The following is a 26,071-nucleotide window of genomic DNA, read 5'->3' as shown; positions in this document are numbered from 1 at the left end:
GCGGTCTGCGTCCCGCGATACGCCTTTCGTAGTCGGATTTTCATCGGAACTTTGCCAAGGATGTTTTCCTCCTCCAACTTCTGACGTAGGTCTATCTCGGGGGTGAACAAACTGAGGTTCCTGCATTCTATCGATGCCTCGGAAGATAAGGCCCTTACGTTCGCTCCATCGCCGAGAACCCTTTCTACAAGATCCTTGAATGCTGAGCTCCTGATTTCTGGGTCTCTCTTCAGCTCGAACAGCATTTCGCCATTCTGGGTGCGCCTGGACTTCACCACGCTCTCCTCCAGTTTCTTGAGGCCAGGGTTCTCTCGCATTTTTTAAAGAGATCAGCGTATGATACGTTGCCCTTCGCTTCGACGAGGAGTGCATCGCCTTTGTCTCTCGCCCTCCGAGGATTAGGCTTCTTGTCTTTTGGCCCCTGCCACTTTTCATTCTCTTTCTTATTTTTCCCCCCATTTTCACTTTCCTCTCCCTCTCATTTTCTTCGTTCCTTTGCTTTTTCTTGTTTCTTTTCGTAACCGTGCTCCAGTCGTTTCTCTTGCTATCGGTGCCGATCTGGTCATCGCTGTCACCCAGCTCTTCGCTGTCGCCTTGGGCGGCACTATCGTCTTGATCATCGTTGTCGTGATCGTCCTTGCGTTTTTTGAGCATTTCTTCTTCTGCTGATGAATCCTTCTTTCTTTTTTCCGAACGGTTTCGACGAATCTTTGGCGTCACCTGTCCAGCTGCAGCTCTTTGCAACGCTTCTGCGAGTGCTTTCTCGGCGGTTTTCGTCTTTTCGACGAGTCCATCGTGCTCCTTCAAAGCTCGTCCCAAGAGAGATCTTATACCCGACATCCTGGTCTTGATCTACTTATGCACGTTGGGTTTGTCCTGCACGAAGGTGTCGAGTTCTTTGACCCTCAACATGATCGTGCTCAGGATGCTATCTCCAGTCAGCCCTCCTTCCTGGGTTAAACTACCGCTGGACTTTGATGATTGGAACAGGGAATTGATCCCCCGACTTTGCTGGGTCTCAGGTATTCCTCCATTACTACTGCTAGGGCCTGGTGTTTCCACTTGTTTGAGTATTGGCGATCGCAGAAGCTTTTTACTACTAATGAACGCGTTGGCTTGGTCACCTGTATCCATCATACTGTCTCTTGTTGGTTGTCTCCATTTTGGTTGGGTCCCAACTTCGGGCCGCTATCTCCGCTCGTTGTACATAGTCGCCTTTTTGTGATCCCATGGTTATCTATGCAAGCAGTGAGGCCATGCAGGGGTTGACACGGTCCTTCATGGGGACCGTGTTCAGAGCCGGATCAGCGCAAGTCAGGAATGTGACATCTGATGCCTAGTACCTAGTGCCAAGGCCTAGACGAGCACCGAACGTACCCGAAGACTTGCCAAGTTGTTACCGGGACGGGGGCAACCGTACTATTAACCCACACGCCATTTCAGGTAGGTGTCACCCTTCCTTACTCAGGGAGCAGAATAGCACGACTGTCGGCTTTTAGCATCGCATGTTATCCGTTTTCGTGTCTTGTCCGTTTTCCATGTCATACCAGTATGTCGTAATCAGGATCTTACTGGCGTCGATCCTGATGTGCTCGGCACTCCTCTCGTTGCTCCTGTACACGGTATTTCCCCCGTGCATTCTCTATATATATATATATATATATATATATATATATATATATATATATATATATATATATATATATATATATATATATATATATATATATATATATATATATATATATATATATATATATATATATTTCTGAATATTTTCTTTTGTATATTTTTAAAAAAATTTACTTTAAAACATGCTTTATACCACAAATTTACACTCTCTAACCCCCATTCCCTTTTTTCCAACGTTATTAAAATATTTTTATAAACAACTAGCTGTACCCTGCCACGCTTTGCTGTGGCACATTGTGGTTGCATGGTTGAGTTGAATTTTTCAACTTTTTATGACTTTTCGAGTTTTTGACGCGTACACAAACGAACAGAACATTTATATATATATATATATATATATATATATATATATATATATATATATATATATATATATATATATATATATATATATATAATATATATATAATGATAGATGACGAAAATCGATAAATTTTAAATCATTTAGAAACACAATTACAGTTCACGATTTTGTCAAACACTTAGAAAAAAGATGTTTCCATCACATAGCTCTCATATTTGATACGAAATGGTCGATTTTCATTAGAAGCTTAATTTCAGAAACGCATTATGGTCATATAAAAAATATTGTTTTTCAATGTTTTCAAATTTTTATATCGTAACAACACTCCTTGAAATGAATTGTATATTGTGTCCAACTATGAGCTCAATCGGTTCTGTAGTATTTGAGTTTTTGACGCGTACACAAATGAACAGAACATTTTTACACACACTTCCATCGTTCAAATTGAATAGGGTTTTCAAAAGGTATTTGATAGAATAGGCACCTAAATGTAACTATAGGATAAGTAGAAGAACAATAAAATCATAACCATATTATTATAATGTTTATTCTATACTTTTTAGTAAATCATAGTACGGATGGTTTGTTTTGCAGTTTTTGCGAAACCCATATAATATAACTTTGGCATATGTTGTTGTTGTCAATTCATCTTCAAATTAAACAAAATATTGCTAGATCATGTTAAAGTTGGCTACAAACTAAGTTTGATCCTCATTTAATATTTTATCCGTAAGTTGGGCCCCGCAGGAAACTCAGAAACGTCGCGTTGGGCGACGAACGTGTTAGCCTAAAGCCGGACGCATCACCGGCGAGCAGGAAGCCTTATTGAATGCGCACAATGAATTGAAATTAATCAAATCACACATGCTCGGATTTCACATCAACTGGAGAGCATGTGAGTAGATCCAATGCAAATGTTATTGAAGACTTTGCTGAATTCATGGAAAGCGACTGTACTGCAACGCGAGAAATTGTGGGTATTGTGGAATTCTAAAATGAAACAATCTGGAGTCGGCGATGAGACACACACCTCTCCATCGTCTTCTTCAATGACACTAACGTTCGCTGCCAAGCAACACGCCCGCCGTGACGGAGTTCGCGTTATGGTGGGCACTACCAAATCAGCGCTCCGCTGGGAAGAAAAACCTGCGAGGGTGACTGTGACGGGGCGCGCGTTAGGTTGGAGGGCGCTTCCTAATCGGTTCACGTCTCGACAGGTGAGAAATCCCGCGAGGGTGGCTGTGACGGGTTGCGCGTCAAGTTGGAGGGCAATTCCTTATCGGTACACGTCTCGACAGGTTTTTGTGGGTGAGATCCCTCACCTCTATAAAAAAAACACGCCTTGAATGGATTCTGAGTGACAAGCTCTACAATATGTGTTATCAATGTGCAAATCAGAAGAAATTTCTTTGACGAAAAATCCCTCAGCTGTTCTGAAAGGAGAAGACGGACATTGCACAAGCATTTAGCAACAAGATCCTGCCATAGGAACTTCATTCACTATAAACATCATTAGCCTTCTTGAATTAATGTTTATGAACATTAGAGGAGACGAAACAAAAAAAAGAGTGCGCTCGATGGATATCTATGGGTATCATATTATGATTTAGTGCGGTCAGGAAAACGTCATTCTACGTGGTCAAGAGCTGTGTGAACAATTTATGGTCGACAAGTACGTGAAGGAGAGAGCAAACGACTGCGGTTTCTACGACACAATCAACAGAAGCGATGTAAGAATACATACAATCCCTTGCAAGACACTATCGTGAGCAACGCCGACACAGCCTTTGCTATTGTCATGTCAAAACGCAATCCATTTTCATGATAATACAACATGTATTCGTGAAAATGGCAATGGGTTTTCAGGTGCAATAAGCACGGTTTTGAAACAAAAATCATATATTTTAAAATTAACTCTAACGTAACGCTTACTCTTTTACATTCTCTGCAGGTCGGGTGAAATCTTGAACAAAAATTGTGTCTGATAATGAGTTCTTATCCATATAAATAAAATGGATTCAACAAATGTGATGCTAAGTGCAAAACTCGGGGAAGGAATTTTCCGATTTGAGCCGTCTTTTTTTTTTGTATTTGTTTCTGCCCATAGATTAATGTTAAGGCGAGAAAATCAAGAGATTTTGTTTTGTGAAACTTTGAAGTAAAATGGGAAAATTCGGAAAATTGAATTTGTTGAATATGTTCTATAATTACATCGTGATAGGCGTTGTTGTTCCATTTGATGTTTTCATTCCATTGAAATTTATTTTTGTTCGAAAATGGTTATGGATATAGAATGGTGGAATAACACAATTCAATATCTTAGAGCTTATATATCGGGAGTGGCCAAAGCGCCGACTATGGGCGACTAGTCGCCTGCGTAGCCATTTCAGCGACCCGCCTGTCTGACATGTAGTTTTTTTAATATCCGTATACAACGAGAGCGGCCGTTTTTTAGAAAACATTGCCCTAAAATGAAAAGTTACTGTTTTGATACATCGCCGTCTATAATCAAATAACCACGTAGAACAGTGGTGGCCAACCATCGGCCCGCAGCAATTCATCAATCAACTCGCACGCATTGGATCATCGTGAGTTCCAAGCTTCTTTTCTACTTAACATTTTTTCTCGCTCGAAAATAAACTCAAGTTCAAGCAATAGATGAGTAATTTTTCATTTCACCCATTTCCTGACATTGAGAATTTCTTTAAGTGTCAACAACTAGCAAAAATGTTGATGCTGATTTTTCTCGCAGATTTTGGTGCTTCAAAGCACATGAAAGAATTCTTTAATTTTCTCTACCCCATTTGGTTTCGATGATATATATGCCGCACAAAACATGCAGATGGAACTCATAGAAACGCAGAGCTGCGTGGCAAATTTAAGAACCATAATATCTTGGATTTCTACTCCAGATTTGTTCCAAAAGCGCGATTTTCAGAAATAATAAAAGATGCTCATTTTGTGACTTCTTTGTTTGAATCCACAAATATTTGTGAGAAATTGTTTCAGTTATGAAAGAAGTGAAATTTTTATTGTCGTCAATCTAAATTGTAGACCGATACATTCTTAATACTACCTAAAACTACTTACTTAAAACTAAAAATCTAAAGAGAGCTGGCTGCATAATTTATTCGTTTAATTTAAAAGACGATTTTAACAAGTTACAGAATCATTTTTTTTTTATTTATTTATTTCGTCAAACCAGCGTAGACTAAATATGCTGCCCAAATATTACAGTGAAATTTAACGATATCTTATGCTATTCAGATAGTCTTTGAGCATTGACCTTGACATAGTTACATCAATTGTTTCACTGTGTTCGTTACAGAGGCTCATCATACGATTAATAGGACTATATTTGGCATAATTCGTTCTTCGATAATCTATGTAAAAAATGTTAGGGAAGCAACTTTAGAAGAGCAACATCAATTATATAAGTGAAAATTAAAACAGCCTTTTCTTGAAGAAGTGTCCCAGTGAAGCAGCAGCAGTGAATTTCAATCTGGCCAACAGGGCGACACCGTAGTTTCCATCCTCCGTTGTCTTGTGAGTCACCGGGCGACAAACAAGCAACGAACGTGTTCGATCCTGTCGTCCTTTTGCCAGCATCGTGTTGTGCAGCGGTTAATGGTGTGTTTAAGCCGCTGAGGGTGAATTATTTCGTGTTGTTTTACGGCGAATGTGCGCCGTGGTCCTTCGACGAGTCAGAGCAAGCTGCGATCTGAGTGTGCGATCGTCAGCGACTTTGTGTTGTGTTGAGACAAAACAGTTTGTATTTAAGGATTTTCAATATTGAGACAAACAAAAAATATTGTAGAAACTTTTCGATGATTGAAAGAACGTCCAATTAAACCGTATTCACATTATCAAGTATAACCATAATTCTGTCATTGAAATCGCGACTGCTCTCAGCAGAGAAATTTGGAGTGAAGAAAAGTGGTAACACTGCAGTCGTGTAGTTCGATGTCCCCTTCAATCTCACTCAATCTCTCAAGTTTCGCGGTCCCGTCAGTACTAGTTAGGTTTCCTAGAAACGATAAAGTTCGGTCTGTACGAGAAGCGGGTGGCAACTGTCACGTTATTCAAGTACGGGAAGAACAGATCTACGAGCTGCTCATCGGTTTATATCAATGAACGATTCGTGTTCCATACACTACAACAGTACAAAGAAACAGCTGATGTGGACGATAGGCCCAAAAAGGGACGTCCGAGGTCGGTACGGCTGCCCAATGATATCTATGTTGTTCATGAACGCGTTCGATACAATCCTCTTCGGAAACAAAAGCGTTCATCAGTCGAAATGAATTGGATAAATTAAAGGGTGTGTCACATCAAATTACATCACGGAAAAAACGCTGTAGAAATTTAATTTTTAGGAATTATATCTTCAGCTTTCGCTTATTATCAGATAAGAGTGTATAGCTCACGTTGGCCATGCTTCAATGTCAATTTTTCGTAAATTTGGAAAAATGTCGTCGAACGAAAAAGAGCGTCGTGAATAAATCCTGTACACTCATTTCGAGAATCCGGAGTTGTCACATCGGGACATCGGTAAGATGCTGGGAATCGTCCAATCCACGGTCAGTAGAGTACTAAAACGATACTTCGAGAACCTAACCATCGACCGGAAGGTGAATAACGGCAAAAATGGATGCTCCGTCAGTGAAACAGATCACAAGCGCGTAGTTAAGCAGTTTAGACGTGATCTGAGAAGTTCGGTCCGGGATGTCGCCAATAAGCTGAATTTGTCAAGTTCATTCGTCCAGCGGACCAAGCAGCCGGAGGGCCTGCGTACATACAAGGTTCAGAAGGCTCCTAACCGCGACGAAAGGCAAAACATGGTGGGGAAGACGCGAGCCCGGAAGCTGTACACCGAAATGCTGACGAAGCCGCACTGCCTGGTAATGGACGACGAAACGTACGTCAAAGCGGACTTTCGTCAGCTGCCGGGCCTGTTGTTCTTCTCCGCAGAGGACAAATTCAGCGTTCCGGAGGAGATTCGCAAGCAGGAACTATCCAAGTTTGCCAAAAAGTACATGGTGTGGCAAGCGATCTGCTCTTGCGGAAAGCGGAGCGCCCCCTTCGTGATGACCGGCACGGTAAACGGGCAGGTTTACCTTAAGGAGTGCCTACAGAAGCGCTTACTACCACTATTGAAGCAGCACGAGGGCCCCACCATCTTCTGGCCGGATCTCGCTTCGTGCCACTATTCAAAGGACGTGTTGGAGTGGTACGAAGCCAACGGGGTCACCTTCGTGCCAAAGGAAATGAACCCGCACAACGCGCCGGAGCTTCGCCCAATAGAGAAATATTGGGCGATTATGAAGCAGGCCCTCCCGAAGAACCCAAAAGTTATCAAATCGGAGAAAATGGATTTCTGTTCAAAAAAACTACAACCTGACGTTGCACAGAACCTTATGGACGGGATAAAGAGGAAGGTACGAGCATACGGGCTTGGGCTCGAAGTATGAATAAAAAGAACATGCCAAAAGTTGTTTAATAGATTTTACTGTCTAAAATTTTCAAAAGGATCGGTCTACTGGACGAATTTCTACAGCGTTTTTTCCGTGATGCAATTTGATGTGACACACCCTTTAATTGGTGCTTACATCGATGTGTGAGTCATTTATTGACGCCCAGATTGAAGCGAATATCTTTGGAGCGATGTTAAATACGATATTTCACATTTCATTATGAATTGTGGTGAGAAAAAAAATCATTGCGACCCGCACCATATCTATACTTGGCCACCACTGGCGTAGAATGTAGGAATAATTAATCCAACGTTCATCATAACTAACGAATTTATCCTATTTACCTAATTATTTATCATATTTAGTAAATATTTTTATTTTAATGAAGCAACTGGTAAAAACTTAATGAAAGCATAAATATTCAAGCAAAAATACAGCGTCGATGTAATAAATATGGCAAAAGTAGCACAAACACTCGCTGTTCGGTAGAGAGTACAGATTAGAACGCATGATCAACAAATAAGCTGCTGTTAATGGTTTCCGCCGTTAAACTCAGGCTACAACTTCATTCACAATAGAACCAGTTCCATCATTACTAGGAGTAATTTGCGATATTTCTTCCATGTATACAGCGTATTTTCTGCTCCACTTTCTCGCTATTATCTTCAGCCATGCCATGTGCCAAAGCAAACTAGCTGATATAAAATAATCTACCTTTTCCTCCCGGAGCTAAACGAGCAATAACTACTGATCATGTGTAGGCACGTAACGCCCGTTTTCCCATCCAGGCTGTATGCTGAAGATAAAACTAGTGCAAATACACATAATTTTCCACAGCACAGTGTCTGGTGGAAACTGATTTACTGTGTATACATATTCCTCTTCATTTGCACCCATGTGGCTCTCTGCGTCCCAGAGGAGAAGGTCATAATTGCATTTAATGTACCTCCCACTGCAGCACTTCTGTTCAATGGTCACAACCTTATAGTGCAGTGCAAATGCTTACCTTTTTTGTGCCTAGAGGGATGCTGGCACGGGGAAATGCCCTTGCACAATTATCCGGCAAATCGGTACAAACGATACAAGTTTACACTGTTGGACTGAGTGACATGAAGTGAAATATAATTATAAATATAATAAACTGTATGAATTAACTGATGCCTCTAATCAAACCAAGTTTAGCTCTATGTTGAGAGTGTTTTATTATCCTGGAAGTAATGATTTATAACCAAACATTTACCATAAATCGCATATCGAAATAAATTACAAAACTGAGAGTTTTGGGGTTTTTACACTGAGAGAAATAATTAGTAAATATAACGAATTTTTTGGTAAATACTACCAATCTATAGTCATTTTCGACCGTACTAATAAACACATATGTCAAGCAGAATCATGATTCGGAAGCCCAATATCGGCTACATTTTCTCGCCGAAAATGCACGTATCAGAATTATATCCTTATTATACCTCCGTATTGCCTTATGGGAACAATGAAAATGGTTAATACGCGCTTTTCTCACCAATTTTCAGATATGACAATATACAAGCTTACTAATGTTATCGAGTAAAATATACTAATCTCTGGTAGGGATGCGGGTTTGTTGACAATATGTACAAAAAAATTTGTACATTCTACTAATTTTGCATTACCAAATGTATTTAGTAGTTTTCGACCGAGGATTTTTCTAAGGGTATGCGTAAACTGAACCGTTTTACTGTCTTCCAGAATAACGATGCTATGTCGAGTAGAAGCTCGCCCAAGTAAAAGATTGCTATCGACATAAGCAAAGTGAGAAGGAGAAAATGTTAATTAATTGGAATTGAAACTCCACCAGAATGGTTGAGGGTACTCACAAAACTTCCAGGAGTGCTATACACATAGCAAAAGAATGACCTTTCCACGATGAGCAAACTTGAAACAACGTTTTGTTTCAATTTACGTCGGTCAGTGGGATGCCTGAGTTGTTGAGATAGATTCACTTTAGGGAGCGCCACAGCACGAGTTTTCTCAACAGCCCCATTCAGCGCGAATCAAGAGCGCTGGCACAACATCAGTATCGGTCCCAGTTTCCAAAGATATTGTTTTGTATAAAAAGAAAATAGTCAGAAATTCCACTAGAAAGTAGTAACACACCCGAAACAAAAAATATTTCATTTCATGCCAACTTTTCGAAGAAGGCAGATATTTTTTTCTTTATTTTTTACAAAAACTTTACTACTCTAAATCACAATGAAACTACAAATAATTAAAACTACAATATCTACAAAATTCCGCTCAAAGGATGAAATGTAGGAAATTGTTTATATTTTCATTAAAAATTAGCTGTCCCGGCAAACTTCGTCCCGCCCACAATTGCTTTTCTGATTTCAATAATTTCGAACACTCACGTTCCCGAAAATTACTTTTCTGTGCATAGATTGCCAGTATATAATTTTTTTCTTGACATATACACCTGACGCAGACTGAGACACTTCAGATTTGAACAGATACTGACTGTTCAAATCCGTTGCTCCGTTCTTCAGTTAAATCGTGAGGTACAGACACCAAATCATTTTTATTTATATAGATATGCAAAATTTGCCGAAAAAGTGACGTTCCTATATTCTAACTTTCCGATTGGTTTTCATAATTTTTTTAGCATATAAACCTGACGCAGACTGAGACACTTCAATCCTGATACTGACTGTTCAAATCCGTTGCTCCGTTCTTAAATCGTGAGGAACGGACACCAAATTATTTTTATTTATATAGATACATATATTTATACATTTATATGGTAGGCGTGAGATCCAAGGAAGGAATGGTTCGATTTATAGATACGTAGATTATAGATAGAAGATATAGGCGTACTTTCGAACAAAAATCAATTTCGTTAGCGCAAACATCGAATGGACTTATTACAGCTTATTGTAAAACATACGGGAATTCAATTTTCCGACCTTCCTTCAGAGTTTTCCGAAAATTTTCCGATTTTTCTTTCCATAACAATGATCTGCCGACAGAGACGAATACAACAAAATAAAGATAGCTCAAATCGGACGATTCCTTCCTCGAGATTCGCGCTTAGCAACACATTTGGGCTTCCATTTTTATTTATATAGATTTATTTTTCTTATTTAAAGGTTGTTAAAGTTTCTTATAATCCTCTGAATTATATTATGTTTATACACGGTTTTGTTGAACTTTTCCTTTAATTTTTTCGTCAATTTCATCCTTGAAGCTCCTCCTTAAGCCGATACATAGTTCTACGCTTTCAGAATATTTTTTTACCCCATAAGATTCCTCTTGAGCAGCCTGAGTTCATTATCCAAGCCTTGTATATCACCTGCTTCAACGAATTGAGGAAATTGGCGCATCAATTCATTAAGGTTTGGTAGCTTGACGAAATTTTGAGGGTTTATCAAGGCTTCGAGTTTCGATTACCAGATCGCTGAAATCAAACCGAAACAGATTTCAAGAGTTCAATATAGAAGTCACGACAAATCGATTTGAAGGTCAGCTTCTTAGCTTGGGAAGAAAAGAATAGTTTAAGCTCTTCAAGCTGCCATATAAATAGAACACAAATTTCTACATTACACCCAGGTTTTTTTTTACGCGGGGGATACGTACCTCGTAAAAAAACCGCGTAAAAAAACCGCGTTAATTGGAAAATCTGCGTAAAAAAAACCGCGTTAATTGGAAAATCCGCGTAAAAAAACCGCGTTAATTGGAAAATATGCGTAAAAAAAACCGCGTTAATTGGAAAATCCGCGTAAAAAAACCGCGTTAATTCGAAAATCCGCGTAAAAAAACCGTGTTAATTGGAAAATCCCCGTTAATTGGAAACTCCCCGTAAAGAAAAAAAGGTCACATAAAAATCCTCTTGAGAATCGTGATGGGGTGTGGCATACGCTCTGAGGGAGCTTGAAAGGGAGAGATATGAACTGAGAGAGAAAAGTGATGTTGCTCAGGTTTACGCGCAAAAATCGCGCTTATTTCATTCCTAAATGGGATTGATGCTATGCATGAATTTCATTGTGTGTGGCTCTCGACGAGCGGACTTAAATACATGTACATGAATCTTTCTTCCCCCAGCCGTTATGTGGGGTTGGATGAAACTTCGTTGCACACGAAGGTCGTACGGAGGATTTCTGCTTCGCAGTGGTGTGCTCATCAACCCATTCTTGCACAAGCTTTATGCTATCTCGAGATACTTCTTCTTGCACTTGCAGATTCATCAGCTAGCGACCCAGCTTGTATTTCTCCTGGAAATGCTTTCTCTGCTGCGCTAATTGCCTCTGTTCCAATTCTAACTGCTTCTGGTCTAATTCTTTCTGTTCTGTCAGGCATTTGCGTTGCAAAACCTGTCCTCCGACTTGACGTGGTCGTTCCCATCGAAAATGGCATAGGCGGTGGTGAACAACGCGGGCAAATTGAATCTGTGTTCGCTACAGATGCATCGAACCTGGCACATAGGTGCGGCACTAATATCCGTCAATAGCACTAAGTTCCGTCATATGGTCTCAGGAAGCATGAGGGACAGATTTGATATTGCTCAGTTTTTTTTACGCGGTGACCGCGTTAAAAAAACCGCGTTAATTGGAAAATCCGCGTTAATTCGAAAATGCGCGTAAAAAAAACCTCGTAAAAAAAACCGCGTAAAAAAAACCTGGGTGTACTCGAGAATTAATCAAACAAATGCAAATGAAACACGAATTTCTGCATTACTCGAGAATGAATCAAGCAAATGAATCCAAGTTAGGCATATGGAGGTTTTAGGGTGCAATAAATGTTTTTACGGTGGTTAGACACTCCTTTCCCCTCTCTAAAGGGTGCTGAACAACTCGAGAACTAATCAAATGGAATCAAATGGAATCAAACTTAGCATATAGAGGTTTTAGGGATCGATAACCGTTTCTATGGTAGTTCAAAAGCCCCTCTCTAAAGGGGGGCTCTCATACAAATGAAACACAAATTCTTGCATAACTCAAGAACTAATCAAACAAATTGAGCCATATTTGGCATGTAGAGGTTTTACGGGGCACGAAATGTTTCTATGGTGAATCGACACTTCTCTCCCCTCTCTAAGGGGGGCTCCCATGCAAATGAAACACAAATTTCTGTAAAACTCGAAAATTAATCAAGCAAATGGAGCCGAATTTGGCATGTGAAGGCTCTAGGGGGCACGAAACGTTTATATGGTAAATAGACACTACACCCCTCTCTCTGAGGGGGAGGAGGTTTCGGTAGAAGTACTAGGAATTTTATAGTAAAAGATAAATTCAACGAGGTCGATTAGACGATCAATCAATGAACAGTTCTGCGATTGGACCCATGAACTTGCACTTAGTAAGAAAACGTGAATGTTAGAAGGCATTAATAACAAAAAAACAAATTTTGGGTGTAACGAAGTTTGCCGGGTCAGCTAGTATCTAAATAAATAAACAAACAAACAAAGAAAAATTTTGTGGCAAGCGAAAAGCACCCCAAAGACGGGTTTCTCAAGGAGAAAGTCATGCTCTGTGCCTGGTGAGATTGGAACGAAATTGTATGTCAGCCATTCCGTGCCAAACCGATATAGTGGTTCTGAGATTTTCGTGAAAAGTGGTAGTTTCGTAGTTTATCGCAAAATATTAGATCCGTATTTTAGGTCCGAAAAATCATTTTTTTCTCATTTGTTCCAAAATCACTTTTTTTTAAATCATAAAGCTAATTAGCTTTGAAGCCCTAATGGAAAAATACCACAGTTGCAGAAAATTTGAATTTTGTTTTCGTCATAATTGATTGTACAGGGGAACTTCTATATAACGTACCATCGTTATAACGTCATATCTTTATATATGAAAGAGAGTTTTTCCCACGTACGTATAACTCATCATCACGGGAGAACGGCTGATCAGATATACGTCGTCCATATGTTTTGTGAGTTTGTCTTTACCCAAATTAGAATGATAGAGTACTTTGGAAAATATTTGAGATGATAAGAAAATTTCAAAAAATTGACTATGCACATATTTATATATAAAAGAGAGTTTTTCCCATAAATAGGGAAATTCGAAAAATTTACTATGCATATCTTATATATAGAATAAAGATATTTAAAACAAAAAGGGAAGTTCGAAAAAAGAGGTACGCTTATTTATGTGTCGCATACAAATTCTTTTGAAATGTATTCGTTATGTTTACCAATTCTCTAGAAATAAATTATATGGCAGAACAACGTAACATATATTTTAGCTCGGTATAACGTACACATTTTGAATGGACGAATTTCATGCCAACTCATCGTAGAAGATGGCTTTGAAACGTTGTGGGTGTAAAGACATTGGTTATTTGAGCAATTGTGCTTACTTGAAATCTCAAAAAAATTAAACTCCTTTTTGAAAAAGGCCAGTTTTTTTAATTTTTTTACAAAAATTTCTTATATTTCATTGTCTGACCAAAATTCTGTAGTTCTCATAGTTTTTGAGTTGATTTTTTTGAGTTTTAAGTTTTTCATACTTTTTCTCAAAAATATAACTTGAAAACTATAAGACATACAAATTTTTAGTCAAACAATAAAGTATAGGACATTATTTGATCTTTCATAAAAAACAAAAAAATATATAAAAATTACATTGAAAAATGAAATTATTTCAAAAATTAAAATTTATCTTTCTCAAAAATATTTTTCTTGAAATCCCAAACGAAAATTATATGAATAGCCCATACAACCAGTCTCCTAAACATCGGAAAAAGGGCACTGCAACAGGGAAAAAGTTGATGTGATCAACAGTATGAAGGGAAACATCATGAGAAAGGTTGGTTTCACCTTCTAGTTGGATTTTTTCATTATTATTTACTAACTCTACCCTAACAGCATCATGATAAAATAATATGAGCTATTTTTCCGAATTCTTTATTCGGATACTTCGATATAAAGAACAATTCGATACAACGTACAATTTTGAAAGTGAAATATACGTTACATTGAAGTTTCCCTGTATTTGTTTTTTGTTGTTTTCAGGGTTTTGGGACCAAGGGGGCTATTTTTTTTATTTTTCTTGAAAGCTGAGGATTTTTCAACATAACATATCCAAAAATTAGAAAAGCGTTTTGGTGAAGGGAAAACGTTTTCGGTTCATCGGTTAACTCGCAATCATAACTCAATAACTCAAAAACGAAAAAATACGCCTCTCTGAATTTTCAATATGTTGTTAAAAAATTCACAGCTTTCAAGAAAAAAAAATATAAAAAACAGGCGACCTTGGTGCCGATACCATGAAAACCATAAAAAAAACAAATTCAAATTTCTGCTACTGTAGTATAAAAGACTTTCGGCTTTGATTTGATATGTCGATCATCTTAATCGATACAGTAGTTCAAAAGTTATGATTTCTGAAAAAAGTGATTTTTGGAAAAAATGAGAAAAAAAAAATATTTTTCGGATCACCCTAAAATGAAAATGGTGACCCTATTGAAAAAAATACGGGTTTAATATTTTGCGATAAAGAACAAAATTACCACTTTTAATGAGAACCTCAGAACCACTATATCGGTTTGGCAAGGGATGGCTGATAATATGATCTTCTTCCAAGTAACCAGTCCATGAATTCCAACAAGTACTGATCGCAACTGAATAAACTCAAGTCAGCAATCTAGAACGCTTCTAAGGCGAGTTTGAAGCCAGAATTATCCTATATAATAGGCATCGTGTTCCTCCAGAATTTCAGAACACCGAATGTCTCATTGACAATCCGGCAAAATTTACTGAAGTTTGGTTGGGATGTGCTACTCCACCTGTCATACCCATTAGATATTGCACCTTCAGATTACCACTTGTTCAGGTTGAACCTCGACTCAGTTGCATCGAATGTGACTCAAAAACGTGTTAGCGAGCGATTATACAAAACTTTGTTGCATTACAATGGAAGGATGCTTCAAAACACCCATCGTTAGCATCTAAAAAAGTGCCATAGAAAGGCTTATTTCCTAAATAAAAGGACATTATCCTGTTGGGATGATATGTTACTGAATTCATAATGCTGCATCCGTCATGCATCATCGTGTACCTGCACCATCCGCCAATCCGCTTTCAGTCGTTTAGTCAAACTCAAGTGGCAACACAACTTCGCGTATCATCTTTATGTTTAATATAGCAATACTTTGTATCATGCTTTTGTGGCGACTATCTGTGCGAAATACATCTATTCATCTCATCCGGAAACTTTTAGTAAGCTTTTCACTCTTTTTGGTTCTTCTTGAGTGTGGAAAAGCTATTGACGATGGAATGGTAAAGAGTTGACACTAGGAGTTATCTGATATAAATCACTTAAAGTTACTTCGGAACGTGGAGTGAAAAAAAAATCTTATTATCACTGTGAGATGTTTGTTTTTGAAGCTGCATTTCTACATTTCAGTAATGCGTTAGTGCAGTTGTCGTTCGCTAACTGGGTGTTTTTTAGTTGGACTGCTCTTTAACTGTGCTTACGTTAACTGCTCAGCAGCCCAACCCAGTCGCCATATTCAATTATAAGTTTTGCTATCAAGAAATGTGAGGAGCATTCGAATATGATTTGAGAAGTTAAAAAAAATCACATTATCTTCGTATGACAAAGACACTTGACTGAAATTGGTGTTGTGTTTGAAATTGTTGAAAAATTAAATTGCATGAAATTTTATTGGAAACCCTCTGTATATCCAATTTCACGATGTTTAACACTGAGAAAACGCCATCAAAAACGTTACACAATAAATGGAACAACTTCTGTAGCCAAATTGGAACGTTCTCAGTCCCTTACCACTCACATTGCGGTCTGGAGCATTGGTAATTAGCACTATTAATAACACAACAATGGAAGCCTCATATCAACAATCCCGCTATGAACAGTCCAACTGTGAACATTCGAACAATAGGAACATTCTTACGCCAAAAAAGGCGGTATCGATAGAATAGGAATACTTTTACGCCTAAAAATGGCTACAGTGTAGTATACAACAAAAATATCTAAGATAAAAATGTACACGAATAAATTCGGCTCTGTTATAGCTGAATTGCTAAATGAAAAAAATATTTAAACAAAACTCCATCCTGTCCATCCACATAAATCCTATACACCTATCCCTTTTGCCTACCCAACAGATTACTAGGGTAGGTGTACCAATTATGGAGGACATATGTCACCAACTTGCAGAAATTGGCAAACAAATACTCTATTTAAGTTCAAAAGTATACAAGTATACAAAAGTATACTCTTTCTAGCAGTTTGAACTATGTTTTTGAAGATTCTCCCTGATATTTCGATGATTAATTGACTAAATTGTTTGGATTGTTTGAAAATGCCACTTCCATGTACCCATTATGGTAATAGCGTTCCTGGAGTTTCGTACTAAGTGTACCTATTATGGTAATAGTCGGGAAAAATGTTAATAAGATTCGAAAAATACTTCATTAAAATTTTTTGAACAAAACGATGCTTCTAAATCTTATTCCTAGTATGCAATACTATGTCGTTGATTCTACACTCGACAAAAATTATGGCAACGGAGCGAGTTTTTGATTTGAGAAACGTTGTAACTTTGTGAAAACCCAACATATGAAGATGGGATATTCATCATTTTAAAGCTTCAAGTTTTGAGATGTAATACTTGAATGCTTATATCATTTTGTGTGTAGGTGTAGTGGATAACAATACTGGAAAGAAAAAAATCGATTTTTTCTGTTTTTTTTAAGATTTTGTAGATTAACACAGTGTTTTATTAACAGAATCAATAGTAAGAGAAGTATTTTTGACTAGTAAGGTTCAAACTGTTCTTGAAACTGTAGTTGATTCAGGTGAAACAAAATATGCTAAATGTTTTAGAACTGTGAAAAAAATTATACTGCGTTGAAATACATTGAACAATGGAACTTCTAGGAGAAGAAACAGAATAGAATTAATGGATTGTATTAAAGTGCATTCCTAAATGGTCAAATGTTCAAAAAAAACTAGTATGTACTAGTACCAGTAATAGTTGAACTAGTATTCAAATTGTTGAACATATTTTGTTTGATGAGTCGACAATGGTTGACGGAATTATAATTTTTGAGATAAAACAAAGAATCCCTGCCAGTTACAAATCAGAATTTGCAAATATTTACAGAGATAGAAAACGCATTTTTAGAGTGTAAGAATTCATGAAGCTAACGGATTATAAAGCAGTTCCACGCCAGATCAGTCAACCGCTGTCCCGACACTCTTCAATTTTTTTAAAACTTTGTACGTATGGTGGCAGGTACCAAAAATCACTATTTTCATTATCCAATTTTATTACCAATTTTATTTGCGACTGATCTTTTTATAAGGTAGCATCTAGAATCATTGACCCATCTTTGCCAAAAATAATAACTTGGAATCCAATCGTCTGCTTAAAATATGATGTAGGGGAGGACGGGGTAAGACGGCCACCCTAAGCATGAATTACAATCGAACACAATGTACACAAAATTGAAGCATTTCTTCATGTCAACATCGATCTTTAGAATGTTTTCCGCAATCACGTTGGTTTTCAGAATGTTTACTACTTTTTTTAATCCCTTTTGTTTGTTTTAGGCTCATTAGCATTTTAGCTGTAACAGAGCCGAATTTTAATCGTGTACATGTCACATGTTTATCATATCTATAATTAGCACATTACACACAGTTGCCATTTTTTCGGCGTTAGAGGGTTCCTTTCTATACCATTGCATATGGTACACATTTACACGGTAGCCATTTAGGCGTAAGAGTTTTCCTTCTGTTCATCCATTATCCAGTTAGACCGGACAGTGGAGGCAGTTGATTGATCATTGTTGAGTTATTTATAGAACAGCAGCCCGATGTGTCTTGCAGAGCAGAGCAGTTGTATGGATGAATCGATCTTATTTCGACCGCGGATCGATCTCCATCGCTGACGATTGTTGCGTAGACGTAGTTATTCTGTAACAACACAAAAATGGTCAATGAGGGCCCTGAGTTTTGAACTCATGATCGATCGCTTACTCTGCGAACGCGCGACCAATGTGGCTACGGAGACCCCCCAGTTTACTACTTATTTCACAATTTTAGATGATAAATCAAAAAAGGTATGAAAATGGTGCTACTAAAATCATGCCGGGTAAAGTTGGTCACCACTAGGGGTCCTATGGAGGATAATTGTTTCCGGAAAAATTGTACTACAGATCAAAGCCGTTATACTTTAGATCAAGCATGACAAGATTAGGAGGTGTTATTTTCCCTGAATTACCTATAACTTGCTTAATACGCCACCCTTATCATAATTAAAATATTTATGTGGCATCTGAAAACAAATCGAATTTATCATGAATGCGCCTCGAGTTATGCAACCAACAATTTAGGTGGTTCGACGTGCGTTCAAATGATATCTTTTATGGCAAACCACATCCCTTACAATAGTGGCCGTCTTAACCCCGGTATGAGTCGAGTAAAAGTGCCTCAATAATTCAATTAAATACTTAAAAAACATTCCGTTTTCTATATAAGCACACTTAACAGACCTGTGTGTGCTTACTATTATAACATTTGGGTTCACGAGACATGTAACGATTCACCACTAAAACACTAAATTTCTGGCGAGCAAAATTATAAATCGGTGCTCGTCGCCATCTGAAAAGTTTATTTTTGTTGTTTTGCCATAACGTTTCACCTATACACACGTCAAAATGGGTATATACAGGGTTTTCCAACATTAAATTCCGAAAGTAAATTGAAATAAAACACACTTAGAATTCGAATTTCGATGAAACTTTTATTTCAAATTAAAGTTTGGTTTATGCCATTATGTGTGAAACACAACATCATTCAAATGTCCACCTAGGGCTTCCTCGCACACCTTGATCCGGAACAGGTAATTTTCGATGACTTTTCGGCACATATGGGGCGGTATCTCGGTCATAACTTCACGAATGTTGTCTTTCAAATGTTCAAGAGTTTGCGGAGAGTTGGCATAGACACGGTCTTTCGCATAACCCCACAAAAAAAAGTCTAGCGGGTTCAAATCGCATGATCTGGACGGCCAATTGGCATCACCAAAACGCGAAATTATGCGTCCCTCAAATTTCGTTCGCAATTTGGCCATGTTCGGTCGTGTTGTGTGGCACGTGGCGCTGTCCTGCTGAAACCACATGTCATCCGTATCCATATCTTCAATTTGTGGCAAAAAAATCGGTTAACATGCGGCCATAGCGCTCACCATTCACAGTTACCGTCTCACCGTCCTCATTTTCAAAGAAATACGGCCCGATGACTCCACCAGACCATAATGCGCACCAAACAGTGACTTTTGGCGGATGCAATGGCCTCTCAACAATCACGTGTGGATTTTCTGAGCCCCATATACGGAAATTTTGGGTGTTCACATAGCCACCGAGCTCGAAATGTGTCTCATCGCTGAAGAAAATTTGATGCGAAAATTCAGCATTTTGCTGCTGTTGTTCGTTCACCCAATCGACGTATGCCCGACGCATTCCATGGTCACCACGCTCTCATTTTTGTACCAGTTGGACTTTATATGAATGTAGGTGCAAGTCCAAATGCAAAATTCATCACAATGATGTGTTTGACAAGCCCAATTGCTGAGCACGCCATGGAATCGAAACATTCGGGTCATCCATCATATTTTCGGCCGAACGCACATTACGATGATGCACAGGTTTCACAATATCCAGTTTGTACGAATTTACGCACTACATTAGCGATTGTGTGCTCTGTAGGCCGTCCACGACGACCAAAACCCGTCCGTAATGCTCGAAAAACATTTGCCGGTTTTTCATCATTTTTATAGTATAATTTAACAAAATTAACACGTTGTGCGATGCTAAAACGATCCATATTGTAAAATGGCAGACATTCAACTAACGATATGACGCTTTGGTTGACAGCTATGTCAAACGGTTGTCAGCGCAGGGCTGTATACTTTCGGAAGCCCAAAATGGAAAACCCTGTATAATCGAGGGTAATACAATACACTAAAATTATGTATACCAATTGTCCAATAGTTTATTGTTTCAATAATCTAGAGAGTGGCCATCTTACCCCGGATGGCCGTCTTCCTCCGCCTTCCCCTACTGCAAGGTTGTTGAAAAATAAATGGTTTAGTTTGAAATTCGTAACAATTAATATTTCATTTTCGTTGTTCGAAGTTTCACATGGGGTCATGTTATGAGTTATTAAAATTTTTAATATTAGACTCAATTTTTGAGTAAGATTTTATAATGTATACCAAATTATTGTTATTGTTATTGTATTGTTATTCTTACTAAATAGTTCATTGATTTCTCAATAATTTCGAGTAACGATTTTTTTGGTCAAAAAAGGTCAATTGTATTGGATACACCCTTATAAAGATCAATCATAATTAAAATTGGTCATCTAATAATGAAAATTGTGATTTTGAATAGTTACCACAAAGTTCAAAAAAATTAAAAATGTAGTGCCCGAGACTCGAACGCATTGTTAACGTAAGTCTACGAAACTGAACTTTGAAGCCACTTTAACCCGGAAACAATGCACAGCATTCTCTGCGTTTTTCATTTTCCATGTGGCAATATCTTAGCTTCGAAATTATCTTTCAACTCCGAGAAGTTAAAAGTGTTGCCTACCTTAGTTTAAGCCTCTTCTTCTGTATCTATTCAGCTTAGCACGAAATACGTTTGGAGCGCAAAGCACCATCGAAAGCACTTAAACTCCTCTCGCGGAGATTCCCGAGCATCCAATTTGAAATACGCTGCACCTTGATGCCACTTTTAACCCTAAAATAATGCTCGAATTCACCCATCGAACAAAATTGCACTACTGTTGGCTTTTTCTTCCATTCCTTCTATGTATCGTGTAAAACCTCTCAACATAAGGAAAAAATGCGCTTCCAACTTTCGTTAATTCCAAACCATTGCGGATTAGAGAATGTATACATTGAACAAATTTTAGAAAATTACCGATTCGATTGGGGTGCAAATAATTAAAATTTATTCGTAGCGAAAGTAGTTATTAACGTTAATTCTATTTCATACGATCTCAACCTGTGTTCTGATGAAAGACAGAGTCCTACATAAAAAAAATTGGAAGGGTGTCGCGTCAAAATCTGCTTTTCTATATTTTGTGTCTACCTACCAGTACCGGTTCTGTTAAAAGGATTTTTTCTACCATGAACAATATGTTCACAATGGAAAAATTTTCAAATATTCATTTTTTGATGAAATGGCGACAATTTTTGTAAAAAAAAGAGTTTTTGCCTCGAAAAAACTGGCAAAAACATTCACCAGAATTTTATTTTTCAAAACAGCAAAAAATCCTACGTACGATGACAGGAAATTTAGTGGAGAAACTAGGAAAATCTCTTTCATCAACATCGGATGGACCGTCCCGGAGGTAAAACTCCCACAAGTTTGAAAAACATAGTTTCGAGCAGGACGCGTTTTAAATTTTGAATCCGCGCTCCTTACGCAAAGACTTAGGTCCACTAATTGGTTTGTAGCTTTGGAACGGAGCATCGCACAAACCTGGAACAAAAACTAGAGTAAAGTAGACATCCCAGAAAATATTTTAGGCCAGAAATATTTTTTGATTTTTTTCAAGTTTCCATAGTGTACTACCCCCTTAATGCAGATGATATGATTAACGAAATGTGAAATTATGGAGGATCGATACAAAACAACGCAGTTCAATTTTCTCCGAAGCCGTCAGTGGAGGGAAGGTGCCGATAACAGAGGATTGTGTTTCATCAAGAAGTGAACATACACGTGCCAATATTGTCGTTCTCACGCCGCACAAAAAAAATCTAATCAGTAAAGTAAATAACCTCAGCGAAACTCATAACTCAGTTTTACGGTGACTGTGACACAACCAAAAATCCGCTTATGCGGCAGAAAAAGTGCTTAAAAATTTAAATTCCGAGGGTAATTACTCACATACCTTTCGCTTACTTTCCGTTTTGCGTCAATTCCTTTGGACTGTCCTCGTAGTTCGGCCGACGAGAGATGATGATGTGGTGTGCGGTTTTTTTTTGTATTTCGACGACTCCGTTTACGCACTTTCAATTTTTTCGTATCCGGAATGAATACAACGACTTTGATGATACGTTAAAATAGAGTATTTTTCCTTCACTTCCACAATTTTTTATACCTCTGCAGAATGAAACAATAATCACAGCCCAACCATTAGTCACACATTTAATTGGCTAAACAAAACAGAACACCGCTGTCTAACAAATTCAGATGCACGGCTAAATTTTCATCCCTCTTGACTAGAGTGTGACCTCAAGGTTCCCTCGGAAATCTGCGGAAAACCTATTTCACCCGTCTGAGGGTGAAGCTGTATCTCATGCGACACTTGGGCCAAATTGGTTTATGAGAGTCACTCGGGAAGCGAGAAAAAGAAACGTTGCGACAAAAGACCGTAACTAAAAGGATCGTGTATCAAAAAAGCAAAGCATTGAACAAAAAAGTTTATCTGGAAAGAACACAGGACAACGTCCGAAACCTAATGGAGTGGATGACAGGACAGTATTGTTGTGGAAAAAATCAGGTGAAGGGAAAATGTATACAAGCGATGCCAGATCAAGCATCATAGGGGGACGAACTTCGTCTTTGGAATTTAATTATGTTCTATGAATGTGCTTCTCCTCATAAACTCCCAAGTGGCACACAAAATTGCGAAACAATACCGAGTACAAAACTAGAAAAGGAAGTGCTACACATAACACCATAATCCTCGAACAGTTGCGGTAGGACGTTTTTAGATGCAGAAAGTGAGATTTTCCAAAAAAAAGGTTCAGCATTGTTTGTCAGTGTGTCGTCCTTACGTTGGTAACAAAATGTGGCCGCAAAGTTGTAAAAGTTATTCGTTCATTCCTTGCATTTATTCCACAGCCAGGACTGCTGACACAATTTGATACAGCGAATTACGCAGACATATTCTCACAAACACACTGCTCCAACAACACCAACACCGGCAGCATGGACCTTTATCTCAGTTCCACCAGTCCCGCTTTCCCCACGCTATAAAGCACTACGATTTTCGAGACCGTAAATAGCGCCAGTGTCGGCAGTGGGATGGGAACGATGTCAAAAAGGCGCAAATAGCGCCATTCGAGTCACACTTACACACTCTCACTACACCAGCGATCCGAACACACAGAGGCACTCGACAGCAGGAGCTTCAAAGATTCAGCAAACTGCAGGTCCAGCACTGTGGGAGGATTTTCCGTTCGGCAACGCGCACCAAATCGGTCTGGTTGAAGGCGACAGGCCGCTCGTAGGTTATATCCTTTGCGAACGCCGAACTCCTGTGCCAGGCTCACGAAGTGAAAACGATTGCTTCCGTGCGTTCGGGACAGCTCATCGTAGCTTGTGAACCCTTGGTGTACCAAGCACAGAAATGGTAAAATTAACAATGGGAGTTGAAAAGATGATATCGAATATCTGAATTAACTATCCAACATTACATCAGAAGCTACTTATCTTGTTGTAACGGAGACTTACAAATTCTCTATTTTCGAAAACTGAATATAAAAAAACGCATTGCAAAAAAATATCAGAAATTTATGTGACTGCATAGTCATGCATGCAATCAGGGTTAAACTCTCCAACTGCTGAATTTGCAGTTAATTGCAAAATTGAGCAAACACACTTGGTTGATTCGTTATTTTCGATTTTTCGGGGATTCAAAGCGACTTATGTTCATCATAAAATCAATCCTTTTTACTTTAATGTAGTGAAAACAAAAAAATGTCACATTTTTACTCCAAAAACCTTCTATTCAGACGTGGCAAAATTAAACGTAGAGTAGTGCGGGGCAAAAGTGCGAACCTAACTGTCAATCTATGTGGAAAATTTAGGGGAGAGTGGTAAAAAACGCACCCTTTAAGCAAATCAGCCATTTGCCGCGCTTGTTGTAATTGATTCATGCTCTCCAACGTCTAGAATACTTATTCCATCACTATCAATAATATCCCTGATGTAATTTTATATAAAATGCTCGAATTTGTAGGGAATTTTGAATATATCCGTCGACAGTTCAAAACAAAGGGTGGGGTAAAATGCCATAATCGATGAACAGAACGCGCCATAACAACGGGATGAAACGTACGAAAACAAACGAGCACAACACCACCCAATGATTCGGACAAAATGCTTAAAAGTAAAAGGTAGATGATACACACTACCCTTGACGATTGTTCAGTATGATAGCTTAGTACCAAACCATAGCTAAACACTTTAAATAGTGGTAATAGAGTTTAAGTACTATCCAGTACACAAACCACAACTTTGTAAAACAGCTCATAAGAAAGGTATAAAAACCAGTATACAAACGAGATACAGTAGAACCCCGAATACAAGACTAAAAATGAGGTACAAACACGAAAAGTATATATTTGAGCATGAAAACTATGTTTCATCAAACAGAAATTTGATAGTTCAATCTGTAAGGTCGTGTACATCAGTGATCAGATAATGTGAAAGCCATGACCAAAACAAAAAAGCAAGACTCTACCATAAACTGACCAGACGTCCCGTCCCGTTACGCGGGACAGTCCCGCATTTCAACAACATGTCCCGCGATACCAATATATTTCAATATAACAATTTGATCATATTTATTTTATTAAATGGATTAACCTCAAAAAAAACTGTTATTTGGCAGACTGTTCAATAAAGCTTCCAATGCATCCAAAGATTATTACGTTGAGCTGGTTCCATTGCACCGACAGTGGATTTTTTGTTTAGAGAGTGTCAAATAGAAACGACAACAACAAAATTAGAAAGTGATTTTTGTAAAAGTCCCCTATTGATCAGGGGAACAACAAGAATAACGTGAGTCAGGCGAAAAGTTCATTTTTGGTCCCCTAGCTCGGTCGTGTTAAATAAGAACTAGTGTATACGGGACAGGAAGAGGCAGGGTTGTTTGATGAAGTATCGTAAATGAAGCGCTTGGCGGCCTTACGGAAGTTAGCCGGAACTTCAACCATGGCCAATGAAAAGATGTATATTGGCGTGTTCTTTTACCTTTTCGTGGCTTTGGTGGTCGGTTGTCTCTCCATTTTGGCCATTCGCCCAAAAGTTTTCTATCGGTCGCAGCTGAGGGATGTTGGGAAGGTTGGCGGTCTTCGCGACAATATTTATCTCCAGCCGATCCATCCTCCAGTGATCGGTTGGCATAATGGGCAGATCCCAGGTTCGGTATGAAGACCACATCACCTTCGCAGCTTCCGGTAAGCACTTCGTACTGTATATCTCCCAATTCACCATATGACTCGAAAGAAGTGTGGCTTGGACATTCCCTTCTCGTTTGTCAGAGAATGAACTTCTTCGAGAACTTGATGTGGGTGATATATTCGTCGCCAACGCTTACCTGGGGGACGTAAAGTATCCGGTCCTCTGCCATTCGTTGAATTCAAGCATCAAGTACTTCTTGTCTTTCATTATACGTACGATCAGAAGTTTTTCACCAGTGAAAAAGAAGTTTTTCACTTCTTTCACCGGAAAGAAGTTCTTCTCCAGTACCTTAAGCTACTACTTCTGGTGATTGCCTGCTGCGCGTCTCGTCTGACGCTTTTGCATTAATATGTCCATTTTGGCCAGATTCTCCTTCACCATTTGGCAGGT

The 26,071-nt window shown here is 38.5% G+C and overlaps 1 protein-coding gene across 4 annotated transcripts in view; it reads right to left on the bottom strand.

Moving 5' to 3' along the window:
* LOC129775409 (Kv channel-interacting protein 4-like) overlaps positions 1-23,694 on the bottom strand; it is a 239,499-nt gene extending 215,805 nt beyond the window's left edge. For 3 of the 4 annotated variants that reach the window (XM_055780132.1, XM_055780136.1, XM_055780135.1), the window contains exons 1-2: positions 23,570-23,694; positions 22,380-22,591 (exon numbers count right to left, since the gene is read on the bottom strand). The gene's annotated coding sequence lies outside the window, so the exon portion shown is untranslated. Of the gene's footprint in view, positions 1-22,379; positions 22,592-23,268; positions 23,484-23,569 lie in introns of those variants that run through there. The other variant, XM_055780134.1, reaches the window with a different exon arrangement.
* Between the last annotated feature and the right edge of the window lie 2,377 nt (positions 23,695-26,071).

This window comes from Toxorhynchites rutilus, chromosome 3 (assembly GCF_029784135.1).
Source record: "Toxorhynchites rutilus septentrionalis strain SRP chromosome 3, ASM2978413v1, whole genome shotgun sequence".
NCBI classification, from domain to species: domain Eukaryota; kingdom Metazoa; phylum Arthropoda; class Insecta; order Diptera; family Culicidae; genus Toxorhynchites; species Toxorhynchites rutilus.
The sequence above is the reverse complement of the archived record's forward strand: the minus strand, read 5'-3'. Positions and strand labels throughout refer to the sequence as shown.